Genomic DNA, 15,391 nt, shown 5'->3' with positions numbered 1-15,391 from the left:
CTGCAGCATTAAGGTTGGCAGACATGTTATTGTGATAACACTAGTAAAATGAGCTATTTTAAGTTAAACAAGTAATTTAAAACAGGGAATTTCACCATAGCCATTCTTATGGTTGCAGGAATAAGAAAAAAGCTTAGACCTATATACAATATATATATATATATATATATATATATATATATATATATATATATAACTTGTACGTATATAGGTATTATTGGAAGTAAGTATAAAGTGTTTATAAGTAGTTATAGCCAATAAGACAAAACGCCAATTTCATATGTAAGGACCTAATATAATTAAAAACAAGGTGAGTATATAATTGTTATTCTATAATAATAAATACATAAATAAAGAACTATTTGTAGTGCACAGTATACCTAAAAATCAGAGCTATTAGTAAATCGCGTGCATTATGTAAGTTCAAGGTTTGTTTACCTTTACTCCAACACAAATACCGAAAGTCTATACGGTACATAATTATTTCAGTTTAAAGTATTTAGGTTATTAGGTCACCATGGATCTAAAAGACGATTTTGATATGGATATGGAACGTAGGTCATTGACTGTTCCACCGTAACATACTATCTAGATTTGTAAGATGTTCACAAGCTGTTTGGAGTGATTAGATTGAAAATGTTTTTGCGGTGGTGTCACCCTTCGATGCCTTAGAGCTGGAATACATTTTAGTTTTACCAATAATACTTACGAGTAGGTATTTATTTAATTTTAATGGCATAAATACAGATGTAAGTAAGAATTATCTTTTTAAATAGTTTTACGTCAACTTTTGAGAACAACTTAAAATTATTTAATTTCTATCTCATTAAAAAACCAATAAGAAAAACAAATATATATTGATGATGTTTTCAACGTATAAAATTTGTTTGTGACTGCACTTATTTAGTCGAGTCTTCTTTGTGGCATAATCAGGATAGAAGCACTATTGCCACCAAGGTATTAGTTCGAAAGTCCGGGATAGAAGCACTATTGCCACCAAGGTATTAGTTCGAAAGTCCGAAGTCACAACCAACAAACATAGATTCTCTAGTCCCCAGTACTAGGACCTTAAATTATTTTGACACATACAAATGTAAAACTTTGTGAGTGCCTTTTTTGCGATGAGTCCGACAATTTTCTCTAATGCGAAAAGTTTCGGCGCTGTTGCGTTTTAGAAGGCTCGATTCATGGATTTGTCGATATGACGTCACTATGACTCTCTGTGTATACAAATTTTAATTTTTGGATTTTTTTTAAGAAAATTAATTTACAAATTGTGGTCAATTTGTAAATTAATTTTGTAAAAATGACAATATGATGTCACTATGACTACTCGTAAATACAAGTTTATTATTTTTTAAATTTGTTTAGTATTGTTAATTTAAAAATTGTGGTCAATTATCCGACAAATATGCTGCGTATGGAGTGTCCACCACCCCGAAAATGTCGATATGACGTCATTATGTCTCCCCGTACATACAACTTTAAATTTAATATTTTTCGATTTAAAATAAAGTATTAATTGTAAACAAATATGTGTCCGACAAATATGACAGAATTGCGAAAAGAAGAAACTGAAATTGTAATAATTTTAATAATATATTTTATTCGAGTAGGCTTTTACAAGCACTTTTGAATCGTCATTTTACAAAACATATTAAGTGAAGCTACCACCGGTTCAGAATCCAACGGAAGAACCGGCAAGACACTCAGTAATTATTATTTTTTTAACCTTTAACAAAAGTTATGTTAGTTAAATAAAATTATATATATATAAAATATATACTGCCTGGAAGTCAACAAGTATTAGCTCCACATTAACAATATCTGCGAAATTTTAGTATGGAAACGGATACCTTGATAAAAGTCAGATAAAGATAATATTAAAACTTTATTTTCAACAATAATACCCCTATTTATTTCAATTAAAAAATATTTATATAATAACAGATTATAACGAACAAAACAAAGCCTTAGGGTAGTTTTTTCTTACAAACAAATTACTCGAGGGTGCGTGAATACAAAACGAATTCGGTGAATTCTTCCCCAAATTTGAATTAGTTTGTTACGGAAACAGGTCTCTCAGTCTGCTTGTTGAACGGCGCCTTGGGGTTAATTACATACAAGTACTTTAACTAACTTTGACATTGTTATAGCAATACGTTTCTGTTAGGAATATGTCTAACTTGGTAAAAGGTCTATGGGAAAATCTTGATTAGATTCAATAGTGGTAACAATAGTTATGTTAAAATTTAAAACTGAACTTAATTGAAATATTTCTTTTTCTTTTCAACCTTTTATTATCTTTTTTATTGATGGTCTTTATGTAGGCCATGCTATGCAAGGGTAGGCGCCACTGATGTATTACTTATAGTGCTGCCTAAGGTAACATTATATTGCTGTATTTTATTTGAATTGCCTGTGACCCAGCGCAGTTTAACAACTAAGGATCATAGCAGCTAAGGTTCTTTGTTAGCGTTTGTCTGTAGGAAAACATGATGTAGACCATTTGTTTTGACTACATTTGCGAAGTGAATACTATCATCCTCGTACGTATAACGGTATTGTTAGGAATACATCAAATAAGTTAAAAGTATCTACATCTAAATATCGTATTATATTTGACAGTATGCCAGAAAGCCTTCTTTGATACATATATCACAAAGGTCTATGGCGATAGCTGTCATAATAATAAAGTATATTGTGACTTACAGTTAAACAAGACCTATAGGGACATAATATATATATCACTAAAGGATTTTCTTCCGCGATTTATCGGTATTATTTTCTAGGGTATTCACGAAATCCCTGATAGGCTTACTTCTTGTAACGTGTATGTACAAATCAAAACAATCTGATTCAAGTAAACTTCACAACGAAGCGTTTTTGAATTCAACAAACTTGTACATGTTTTACGGTTGGGCTAAGGTCATCTCACCTTTTAGAAGAGTCAGTTTGTAGCATGGCGCTGATTCAACACGGTTTGTTCGATACTTATGACAAATTTTCTTTCGACAATTTCCTTTATCGTCGACCAAAATATGAATTATATACCTACCAAAAAAGCACACGAGGATTCAGAGGTGCTGGTTGACTATGAACACGCCATAATTGGTTAACCATTGTTGATGTAGCCATCTCAACTATTTACATATACATATATAATAATTATAGTATTATAAAACGTATTTTAATGAATGATCTTGTGAATATTTTATCGCTATTCACTGTAAGTTAAACGTGAAATTATATAATAATTAATTGATTGAAAATTGTTTAAAACCCGATATATTTATATCTATAAAAGTTAACACTATCGACTTTAATCGAAAAGTTATTAATAAATAAATAATAATTTATGAAATATTTATGTAATAAAATCTATTGGATATAGGTAAATGCTCATTATTTTTTAAACAGGCATATTTATTAGTGCCTTTCAAAAAAGTTCTCTCTTCTGGAATAATTCAATTCAGAGCAATTCTTTTGTTCAGTTCAGGGGAAAATTCTACTAAATTATAACGGTAATAATACCTTCCCGATTTTATTCTGATCCAACTTTCAGTATTCCTCACAAAAATTAAACTCAGCTGAATCGTATCTGATGTCCAATTCTACTTATTTATGTAGAAAATAGTACGATTCCGATACTATTATGACCGAACCGCAACTGGTTCTTTGTGTTTGTCGAATAGGAAACCGCTTAAACGACAACGATTGTTCAATTCAATTGCGATGAACTGTCAATTTGTTAATAGAATTAGGGCCCAGCTCAGTTCAGGTCAGGGTCGGATTTGAAGGCTTAAAGGCGGCGGGGCTGAATTGTAAAAATCACGAATAGTTTTTGAAACGGGTTCGATTAGGTTTTTTCACATTATTTCATGTTTCATTTATTTCATTCAGATATGTATATATATTCCCTTAGATTGGAGACAAAAATAAACATCTCAAGCAAATCATTTAGTTATTTATATAAATATAATGTTGTATATGTAAATTATAGAATTGGTGGAGTCAATTGTATTTTAGCTAATGTTAGGAATATGTCAAACCAGTAAAAAGAAGTAAAGTAGGAAACATGTCGAATACCTCTTTAATAATAATTTGTAGTGAATTAATTGTTAAAAAAGAATAAAGATTTACATAGATCTTTACAGTCACAACGGCGCGCCCCTGCACGTTTCAATGTCGGTGTGCGTTAAAAGAGCGACTCGAGCTTACAAGATGTCTTCGTAACGTTAGATAGCTAATGTAAGAAAATAAAAATTACATTATATTTTTTTATGTACGCTGGCAATTAATTTACGGTTGAGGGGAGCGCCGTAAACAGATCTATACACTGCTGCAACAACGTGGTACATTCTATCTCTGTTTATTTTATTATTTTTTATTTTAAATCTATTTTTTATTATTGAAATACTTATCGTGCAATTCAATGACAACAAATAGAATAAGCTTATAATAATATAAATACATAAATCAATACTTAATTAACTACTTATTTGTTCTACTAATATAATGCGTAATACGAGCGAAACAAATAACAATTGCATTCTGTTTACGAAGCCCGCCATTATACCGCTCTTGACCTAAATATAAAATACTCGTTGCTCCATAAATGTTCATATACAATTCAAAAATGTTAAATATTTTTATATAAAAAAAATAAATGTTATACTAAAATATAGGTAATTTTAGACCTGAAACTGTAATATGAATGAAAAAAAAAACACTAAGAAATTAATAGATATTTATCGATATTATAAAATTAATAAAAAGAGACAGATAAAAAAATAATTCTTAAGTTCTGTTCCATGAGGATAAGGTAGACAAAACAGATTGCTGATATAAATACTTAATATTATGATCGAATTCAAATTCTAAAATTGATGCGTCACAATATTTGGACTCATAATTGAGGAGCTGCATCATGCGATGAAAACGACGCTCGATATAATCTTGATGATGATGAGGTTTCCGATTATCTAAATTTAAAGTTTTAATTATTTCTTTTTCTAAGCACTTTTGTGGGTGTTTCCAATCTAGTTCTATTTTTGTAAAACAGAACAAACTCCTCTTCTATAAAGGAAAGGATAATTACTTGGTGGTACGGTTTTGTGCAAGCTCGCCTGGGTATCCAACTTATCATATATTCTACCGCCAAACAGCACACTTGTGTCGTATTGTTGTGTTCCGGCTTGAATGGTCAGTTAGCCAGTCTTAATACAGGCACAAGGAACAAACTATTTTAATTCTCAAGGTTGGTCGCATGTTGGTGATGAAACGTTTGATTTATATTTCTTACAAAGCCAATTTATATGAAGTATTTTATAAGCTTTCGTATGTTTTTCTGAAATATGATTTATTTAGTCAACGCAGTCGGAGAAAAACGCAGTGGTCTGACGGCGTCTGACGGAGCCATCAATATTATAACAGTAATACTAAAACTTAGAATGAATAAGTGGAAATCAAATTTTGTAGATGTCTATAAAAAAAAAAAAACAAAATATTGTAAAATTAAAGATAATTTCAGTTCATAGTTGTACATTTAAGTGAAGTGATATTTTACATTTTGTAAAAATATAATAAAATCGTAATGAAAATTTCAACCTGTAGATTTGTAAATAGTAAAATATATTCTATTAATAAAAATGAACCCATGAGTTATGGGATAAGTATGTACTAATTAAATCAATTAGACCTTAACGAACTGTTTATTAATATTTGATGTTATTTTGTCATTTTTATTTCGGGATATAAATCTATATCGTATCTGTGCTACACCTGTACCAGTAATTATTTCGATTGGATTCAAACAATATTTTTATGGAAATAAATAATTGAATGATGTTAGATTTATTTCATCACTCGATATTCAATTTATACAATGTTCATTAGCCACCCATGAAAAATGAATTAATTTATTATATATATATATATATATTTAAGTACATAAGAATTATTAACATTAAGGACATAGTTATATAAAAATCAAAATTAAAAATAGTTATCATACAAATGATGACCGCATGGAACGGTGGCAAGAATGCTGGCAGAATTTCCCTGTCGAATCGCAATTCGGATCATATGGCCAAAAAATAACCCCCCTGTCACCGGTGATTGTAAGAAGACGAGGTGATATAATTTTAATGAAGGTTTTTACAATTTTACTCCAAGGTCCAAGCGTTTCAACTGCAAATGGGATAAAGACATAATTTGGAATAAGTGACGTACTATATACATGGATCGTTTGTTCGTTTCAGCTTTTTGTGCGGCTGCTCCGACTCCTAACAGAATGAATTAATTTACATTGACAATTAGAGGAAAACATAAATTTGCATATTTGGAACACTTTTTTGTCCAAATTTATTTCCAATATTTTTATTGATAAAACAAAAGCTCAACAATCTACCAAACAAAAAAGAAAAACAGTTGATAAACCGTCTTTGCCTATTACGTATTATAGAAACATGTTTAAGCACTGGTTTATTTTTATTTTTGTAATAAAACTTTTTATCGGATTAAAAGTGTATAGCGGTAATTTAATGAAATGTGTCAAAACGTTTTTACCAAAATTTTCCCTATTAACACACCATTTTAAACATCGTCTTTGATCTCCCACCGAGACCACGAGTAACCGAGATAAAATTTCTGTATAAAAATCTAATTATAAAGATTATGAACCCGGGCTACGTAATAAGATTTATAAAACTTTCTAAACGCCAACACGATGAAAATTGCAACTTTTGAAGTTTCCCTTATGGTCTGTTGTTGTTTTGAATTACTGTTTTACTCGGTACGCTATATTTTTTGGGCATAATTGAGGTATTTTGATAAATGTATATTTAAAATATTATGTAAGTTACATTTTTAAGTATAACTTATTGCAGTTATGACTTTAAAAAAATGTAAACTTATAATCTTAATATAATAGAGGTAAATATTCAGTTTGTTTGATTTTACGTCGAATTTCGATCATCTATATTATAATCTTGTACTTAATAGGTATGTCTTATTAATGACTTTTAAATAGATTTAAAGATTTAAATTTATTATTTGGTAGAGATCAAATGGCAATATATCGTATATTAAGTCATATCAGAACGAGATATGGCAGGCATACAGGCTATAGGTAAATGAAAATGATGCGGTAGGGAGAAGCAGCCGTATGGCCTCGGGTGCTTTCTCTTAATTTACAATGCTTTACAATCAATACCGTTTATCGATTCTATTCCAATCCAAAGCATTTCATCAAAAAATATATTCTCCTTTTTATTCTTAATTAAAACGTCGATCAAGCCTCTATAACTATAAAATATAATAATTATATTTAAATAACATAGATTCAAGTTGTTACTTTGGGATTTTAAGACTAATGTTTGTTAGTTGATAAAATTTAATATAAAGTTTAGTCGCACATTATTTGTATAGGAGGCAAAAACCCAAAATAAAAGGCTCAATATAACCTGAATCTTAATAATTAATACTCGTAATAGTATATAATAAAAAAAATAATGAAGTCGGTTAAAAACTGCTTAACATTTTTTCTAGTTATCAGCTGTGATGTTGTGAAGGAGAATAATATAGGAGAGTGTTTTCATCTTTGCATCCACTCTAAGGCAAAGTGTATTAGACAATATTTTACCATCGAAACGAGTAATATGGTTGACAAGAAATAATAACGCTTAACTTACTCTCACCCCACGATATATTTATTTTAGTATCGATGCCTTAACGCTTATTGGTTTGAATATCTTAGAAGTACCGCTATTTCCCTGGCCTCTCATGATAGTCCTTTACGTTTATAGAGTTTTTAAATGTTATCAATAGTTCAAATTACATATTGAGGTTGTTTTCTAGCACATATCAAAATAATAATATAAAGTATGGGTAATGGGTGGTGGACTGGCAAAAGGGACACCTTATGGTAAGTGATCACCATTGTTGAAATAAGCACATCCCTTACATCGCTGACGCGCTACCAACTTTGGGGACTAAGATGTTATGTCCCTTGTGCCTGCACTGGCTTAATCACACTTTAAGCCGGGACACAATAATACTAGGTATTCCCGTTTGGCAGTAGAATGTTTGATATACCTACACAGACGTAAACATTGTCCGATTAGCAAGAGGATAATATTGGATAAAACTATGTAATATTAAAATGTGAAAGGCGAAGACTGAAGAACCGCTTAAACTGAGGTTACGAACTTTTCACCAAATTGTTAGGATACAATTCCGTGTTACAGTCTACCTTTCTAATTGCCTTACAGGCATAGTATAAGAAATATCTGATAAGGTTTTTTTTATGAATAAAGTTCCTTATTATCTGCTATCAAATTTGGTTTCAGCAAACTACGTTTGTAACTAGTAAGTACATTGAGCATTTCATAATGATTCTAGTCGAACGAGTATATAGATAGCCTACAGCCCATAGTCCTCCGGAATAGGTATTGATATGTCGGCAATTTATAGATTATATCTATACGCCCGGAGAGGCAAATAAGTGATATAGTGCAGACGTTCTAGATTGGAACCAAGCATCCTTTCATTACTTGGAATAGCTGCATTAAGAAAAATCATCTATAAGAATAGAACATTTAGTATAAAATATATATATTGTTTTTATAACGATTGTCGGCACTAACGTGGACAGCTCGTTTAATATAAACAACTTATTTAAAACATCAATTTCGTCAAACTTTTCCAATCTAATTTTCATCAAAACTCAGCACAACTTAATAATAATTTCACACCGCAATCTAACAAAGCCGCTGCCAGTCCGGCAAATAAAAACCATGAAAATAAATAAAATAACATTGGGTAGGTAATAGAGACCCTTTGCATTATTATTCTTTACAGTAAGGCAACAATGGCGACTACACAATAAAATATATATTTTCTATGCTATTTTACTGAATTGACGTTATTGGCTTTTATTTAAAGGCGTTAAATTATGTATATGTCTAGAATTTAAACTATCTTGATGTTTGCCTGACGTTCTGATAGGTTCTGATAGGCCCATTTTTTATTGTGAATAGCTTGGATTATACCGCTTGAGAGAACCTACTATAATTAATAGCCTCTCTAATAATAGTAGGTTTTAACTTTAGAATTAGTTTTATCCCGAGATAAACCGTATAACAAAGACTCTCTCGATTTCTCGTAAGGTAGCCAGTAATTTAATGCATTATCTCTGAACTGTAGCACAATTGTCGTAACAGATTAATTAACCAGTCAATGGAGGCTTAAGATTATTTTTTATAAACCTATTATTTCCCTATTTGATGCACTGTATTTTATCGGTATGCACTTATGAAAATTTACATTTACTATTAGCATATACTTACTCTAGTTTTTTTGCTAAGCAAAATCCAAATTTTGCGTATTTAAATTTTTAGATAAACTGTAAAAAAGTCAGAAATAAAAACGTCCATTTTTATTACTATTCGAATCTTGATTCAAATAAAAGATTTTATTGATATTATGCGCCTGGTGAACATCTCATATATTTCAGATCATCATTTTCCTTTGATAGGACTTATGAATATTAGTTGTTATGTATGATAATGATAAAAGTACAGTTCTTTTATTCGTAATTTGGAATAATTAAATGATTTTCATTTTTACTTAAATATATAAATATGGTACATATATTCAAATCTATATTACTTTACTTTTAATACTTGGTTCTTATTCTATTCTATTGTAATCTACTACTGATTTACCAATATAAAGCTATTTTCTGAATTTATTTATATGTCTAGATAGTGTCCCACTACAAAATAATTAACGCAGACGAGGCAACTTTATTTTTGGTGTGCGTGACTTTTTTTTACACGCGAAATTTCATACATCTTTACATGTGTGCATTTGGTGTGCACAATTGGCCACTAAGTACTAGAGGCCAATAGTTAACCACAATTTTTTTCAATGCGTTCTCAGTTTTGATAGTCCAATAAGACACATAAATAATAATAATCTAAGCTAGATATAAACATCGAAATATATAGATTATAAATATCGAAATTATTGTATACGTAAAACATTAAATTATTATTACAAAAATTAAATATTTATATAAAATTTCAAATAAAAAAGTTAAATCTGTTGAACCTTTTACAGAGGATTGAATATTTGTTAACATTTTTGCTTGTTTTTTGTTTAGCATGCGGCATTTGGCAAAGTCAATACCATTATTTAGACGTAGGATAGATTTTATAATATAGTTTTAGACAGTCGTTAGCAATTTATAGAAAAAATATGAGATCATGTGTAGATGAAATAGAAGAAATTTAAAAACGTTGATGTAGGTTTTCTGCGTGCATTCTAATATTATTAGTAGTGTTGTGCTGCATCGAGCCATACTTAAGCTCAGTGCAGATGTATTAGTAATCTTACGCTGCGTTTTTACGTCGCGTCCGTGTTTTTTAAGCTGCCTTGTAAGATTTTCCATTCAAAGGGCGTCAGTGACAGTTCTGGTCACTTTTGAACAGTAATTTAATAAGTTCTTTTAAAAACCTTTTTAGAAACCAGTTTTTTCAAGCTATTTATTTAAAAAGGGAAGGAAAGAACGATAACACGACTAAAGGACGTAGTCCAAATTCGCCTACGAATCAATAGTTGTATGATTTATCATAAAAAATATTTAATTTCAATTACTAAAATTTAGCAGACAAATTAGAAAATATTTTTGGTAATAAATTAGTTCTTAGAAGTGAAAAAACGGATGTTTCATTATAATTTCAACGATGTAAATGTGTTTTTAGACTTCTTTAGATTATATGGCCACCTCTTAACTACATCATAGAACCATGAAAAGTTAATTAGATTATTACAGAGAGGATTATTTTTCTTATTTCTCTTTCTTTTTATAAAATAATTTAATAAAAAGTCCTTTTCTGAAATGAGTATTTTTTCATAATAATATCATTACTTAGTATAAAACAAAGTCGCTTACCGCCGTCTGCCCGTATGTTTGTTTAGATCATTAAAAATACACAATGGATTTTGATGCGGTTTTATTTTAATAGATAGATTGATTCAACAGGAAGATTAATATGTATAATACATGCACAATATCGTAAAAAAACGCTGATAATTTTAGAGGTTTCTAAAGTGATGTCGTAAATAAACAATTTTTTTGCGCTTATGCAAACGCTAAATCCTACGAGATAGATCAAAATTCAGTATTGTAAACCTTAAAAAGGTCTTCAAAAAAGTGTACGATAGTATGCGTCTATCTCTTAGGGATAATCCACAATAACCATTTTTATCCTTTACTTTTTACAAGAAATAATGGCTTTTTTCGAAGCGTTTTTGAGCAATACTGCATTAATCTTTATCCAATTAAGTACCTTAAATACATTGTGAATTTAATGTAAATCAATATGACCTTTTTCAGCGTGTAATTTAAATGAATATCTTAGAAGATATTACAGATTTAAAACGCAGGGGCATAGCGGTTTGTATTTTGTCTAATAACTGAAAAACTACGAACGTTGTAAGACATTCTGTATATATTTAGTACCAGCATTGCACCCGTGCGAAGCCGGAGCGAATCGCTAGTACTGATATTTATGTGGTGGTAAATACGCAAAGAAGGCTAATTCTTTAAAAAATCTTTTATTTTTATTTATTCCCTTACACCATTTCTAATTATTCATTCTTATACATCTCGCTCACTCACAAAAACGTTCCGTTCCCACATGTACTGATTTCCTATTTAATATATTGAATATTTTATTATACAAGATGAGTGTGTAGCTCCAACTTTATCATCATAATGCGAGTGATCGTGAGGCGAGTGATCTTTAATTAGACCGGAAGGCAACTTAGAGTGGTCACGTAGCAACCGTAACTTGGACTTCCAAATAAATTTGCTTTGTGAGGATTCTTTTTTTTTCAATTTAAGAGCGAATCGTTTTTTTTTTTAGTTTAAACGATGGTAATAAAGGTAAGATATTCAATATTATATTTTGTTTATGTAAAACTATTTATAGAAAAAAAAAACCATTTTGGTTTTATTTTATAGTTATTAATAATGTATATGAAGTTCGACAAACATAAATTCGAAAGCTTTTGCCGACTAAGACGTGCGAGTCTACTGTATCTAGGTGATTTCCTTGTCTACGTCTGGATCAAAGTAGATATTTAATATAAAACATAATCTACTCGTCATACGATCTATATATGCCCTATATTTATGAAAAAATGTCAAAGTTGATATTGCTTGTTTAATTGACAATAAATTGGCATTTACGAATTAACAGTAGATATAAAGCTTTTTGCAAAAAAAGACAAAACCATTACATATATCAACATTATTTATTTAATTATAAAACGCGCATCAAGCAAAGAACCTTCAGAACATAATTGAACTGAGAGGTCCCAGTAAGCTGCCTCACGGCTATTCCACGAACTGTTGTGAAAAAATAACTTCTTATCAGATCCAACTTAATTATTTATTTTAAAAGTACTTAATTGTTTTGAAATTACGACAAATTACATAATTTTACTGAAAAAAAATAACTGTAGGTTTTTTTGGAATTACATCACGTAATACTAAGATAATAGGCGCTAAGATTTAATAACTGCAGCATTTTGTCATCAATTGGTCCTATTATTAGAGTATCAACGGTACAAGCTAATTACACTTTAATTGAATATAAATTCGAGTTACAATGCTTAAATTTTATCGAGAAAAGCATAAACTATATAAGGTGCACCCACCACACGAGTGGAGCGGCTAGTTCTTTAATAAATATAATTAAATATATTGTCAATCAACATAAAATTTAAAAGAAACAGCGCAGTGCAATGACCTGAATAATAATATTATATGCATAGTAAAACCTTCTCCGAAAGGCGCTGCATCTTCAGGCACAAGTTAATCTATATTAGTATAGGAGTTTTTATTTATTAGTAAAATATGATGTATGTCAATATATACAATATACTAGGTGTGCCTTCAATATTTTTTTTTTGATAATTTGTAAGCTTTTTAAGCTGTCTGTCTTTTTAAAACTGAAGTGAACTATCGTTACATCTGATCAGAGTATTGTTACTCGTAGGAAATCATTAAAAAATTGTAAAATTGTCCATGTCTTAAACTTATTGTCTTTGATTAGTTATTTTACTCCTCCACTAATCTTTAAATGTTGTTAACTTCAAAAAAATATCTTTATGCGATAACAATGCGAGTAGGTATATACCTAGTATTAACAAATGTGGCGGGACATAATCTTATTGGAATAGTATACGAGAAATATTTTATTAAATTTTTTTTAGTTTTTGTTGGTGCAACTTCTGTATAACTATAAAAATCAATTCATTTACTGACTCTGGATAATTCGTGACTGATCACGTAAGAATCGTTCTCTAAATTCAAATTGTACATCATATGGAAAAGTGATTTTTTCTGCTTCTGGTTTTTTTTTTATAGTGCCATTACTGATTTCAAGTAAACAAACGTCTCGAAAATCGAACCGATCCAACTGAAATAGTTGGATCGGTTCAAACCGGAACATTCATAAACGTAAGTAATTCCTATGGTATGATTTATGTATTAGCTACTTTGTATATTTTTTCTGTGATATCTATGTCACGATCGCTTTGTTCCGCAAATTAAGTGCTCTATATAATATTCCAGGTTATCTAAGTATTACTTTGCCTCACTTTCTATCTTTTAAAATCTTTCTAAGTTGAATAAGTCGGAATATTATCATACATCAAAATTGCTGTTGCTGATAAATCTGCGGATTTGATTTTGAGAGATTTCATCTGAAGTTCTTGTGGAAATTCAAAACAAACATTCCAAATTCAAACAACTCATTACCAATTATGGGATTTGGTATTTCGGAAGATATAACTTTATCGATATTAGTAAGTGATGTGTGTTAGTGGAAATTAATACGCAAAAAATATCTCTAGCGGGCGCCCTGGACTCAGGTTAGATTTTACTATAAAATGTGTCAAAATATGAACTCAATCGATCGACTGCTTTTCGAGTTTAGATTTAGATTATAGATTTTTGCATAAATTATTTACTTGTTTTTTTTTTTAAATTATAGCAAAAACCTTTTTTTCCTCAGTCTGTCTTAAGATTAATAATTATATAAGTTTATTGAGAATTGATTAGGAATATCCAACAGAAGTACTGATAAGAATGAGATTTTATAAAAGGTTAATCAAAGATAATTTTATTCTCAGAAATTTTGAAATATTTTCCTTGGTGTAAATAAAGTTCTATTAAGTTAGTAAATTTCGTTTACTTTTATTAAGGCATTAAGATTAATCTGTTATACCTAATTTATGTGCTAAACTTTGTCCGATCAAAAATTGCCTGCCAAGTGAGTAAATACGCGGAAATTAATTGGGAGTAAGCTCAGCAGCCAATAATTATTCAACTCGAAGGGCTTTGGCTTATCGGATGAAGGAAAGGGCAAAGTCCCATCCTCATAGAATTGGAAACGTTATTTTGTTTTTGAAAACCTATATTAAATGAAGTCAAAATAATCTCATATTTGTTTTATAAATAAAATTTGAAGTTGAAGAAACATGCTTGAACAGACAATGAAGTCTTCTTTTAAATTAAGAACAATATATGGCTTGAGTTTGATTAAGCGGAATTATATGTATTTACTGTAAGGATTATGTCAAATCAATAAAAGGTAGTAAAATTGTCTATGGCTAAATCTCATTGTTTTAGTATACTTAATATTTGACAGTATGCTAGAAGGTTTTGAATGAGTCGGTCGGTCGTCTCGATATTGAATATTATATTGAATTAGTAGAAAAACACGACGAAATACTTATAAGTATTAATGATACATATATGTGTAAAAATTAACTATTCATTAACAAAATACACTCATACATATTAGTTTTCGTTTAATAATTAGGGGAAATATATTTTAGTAGACTTACAAAATTTAAAGAGTTATTTTGTTTACCAGGTTGTGTTTCATATTTACGGTAAATTAAGCAAATCTTTGTATGAATGAAGAACATAGGGTCAAATATTTAAGGTCATACATAACTACATAAATACATAAGGTCTTGATATCATATCATAAAGATACCTCTCGAAAAACTGTAAACTATCCAGGTTATGTTTTTGGGTCCAGTAATAAAAACGGTCCGAGTATGGTAATAAAAGAAAAAATGGTAGTTTGGACATTTGAATGAAAGTCATTATGACGAATAACGCTTTACATATTATAAAGTTTTCTTTGCAGAAGTTTATAATAGATCGGTTGTTCTAGGTTCTGGATCGTTAAAGTTGCACAGACGTGAGACGATTAAGTTACTAATTCCAACGATTAAATTGTTGAAAACGTGAATTTCTTAGAAGTTCTTAATTTATCGTATTAAGTTGTTGTAAGTAATT

Source organism: Vanessa atalanta, chromosome 6, assembly GCF_905147765.1.
Source record: "Vanessa atalanta chromosome 6, ilVanAtal1.2, whole genome shotgun sequence".
NCBI lineage: Eukaryota > Metazoa > Arthropoda > Insecta > Lepidoptera > Nymphalidae > Vanessa > Vanessa atalanta.
The sequence above is the reverse complement of the archived record's forward strand: the minus strand, read 5'-3'. Positions refer to the sequence as shown.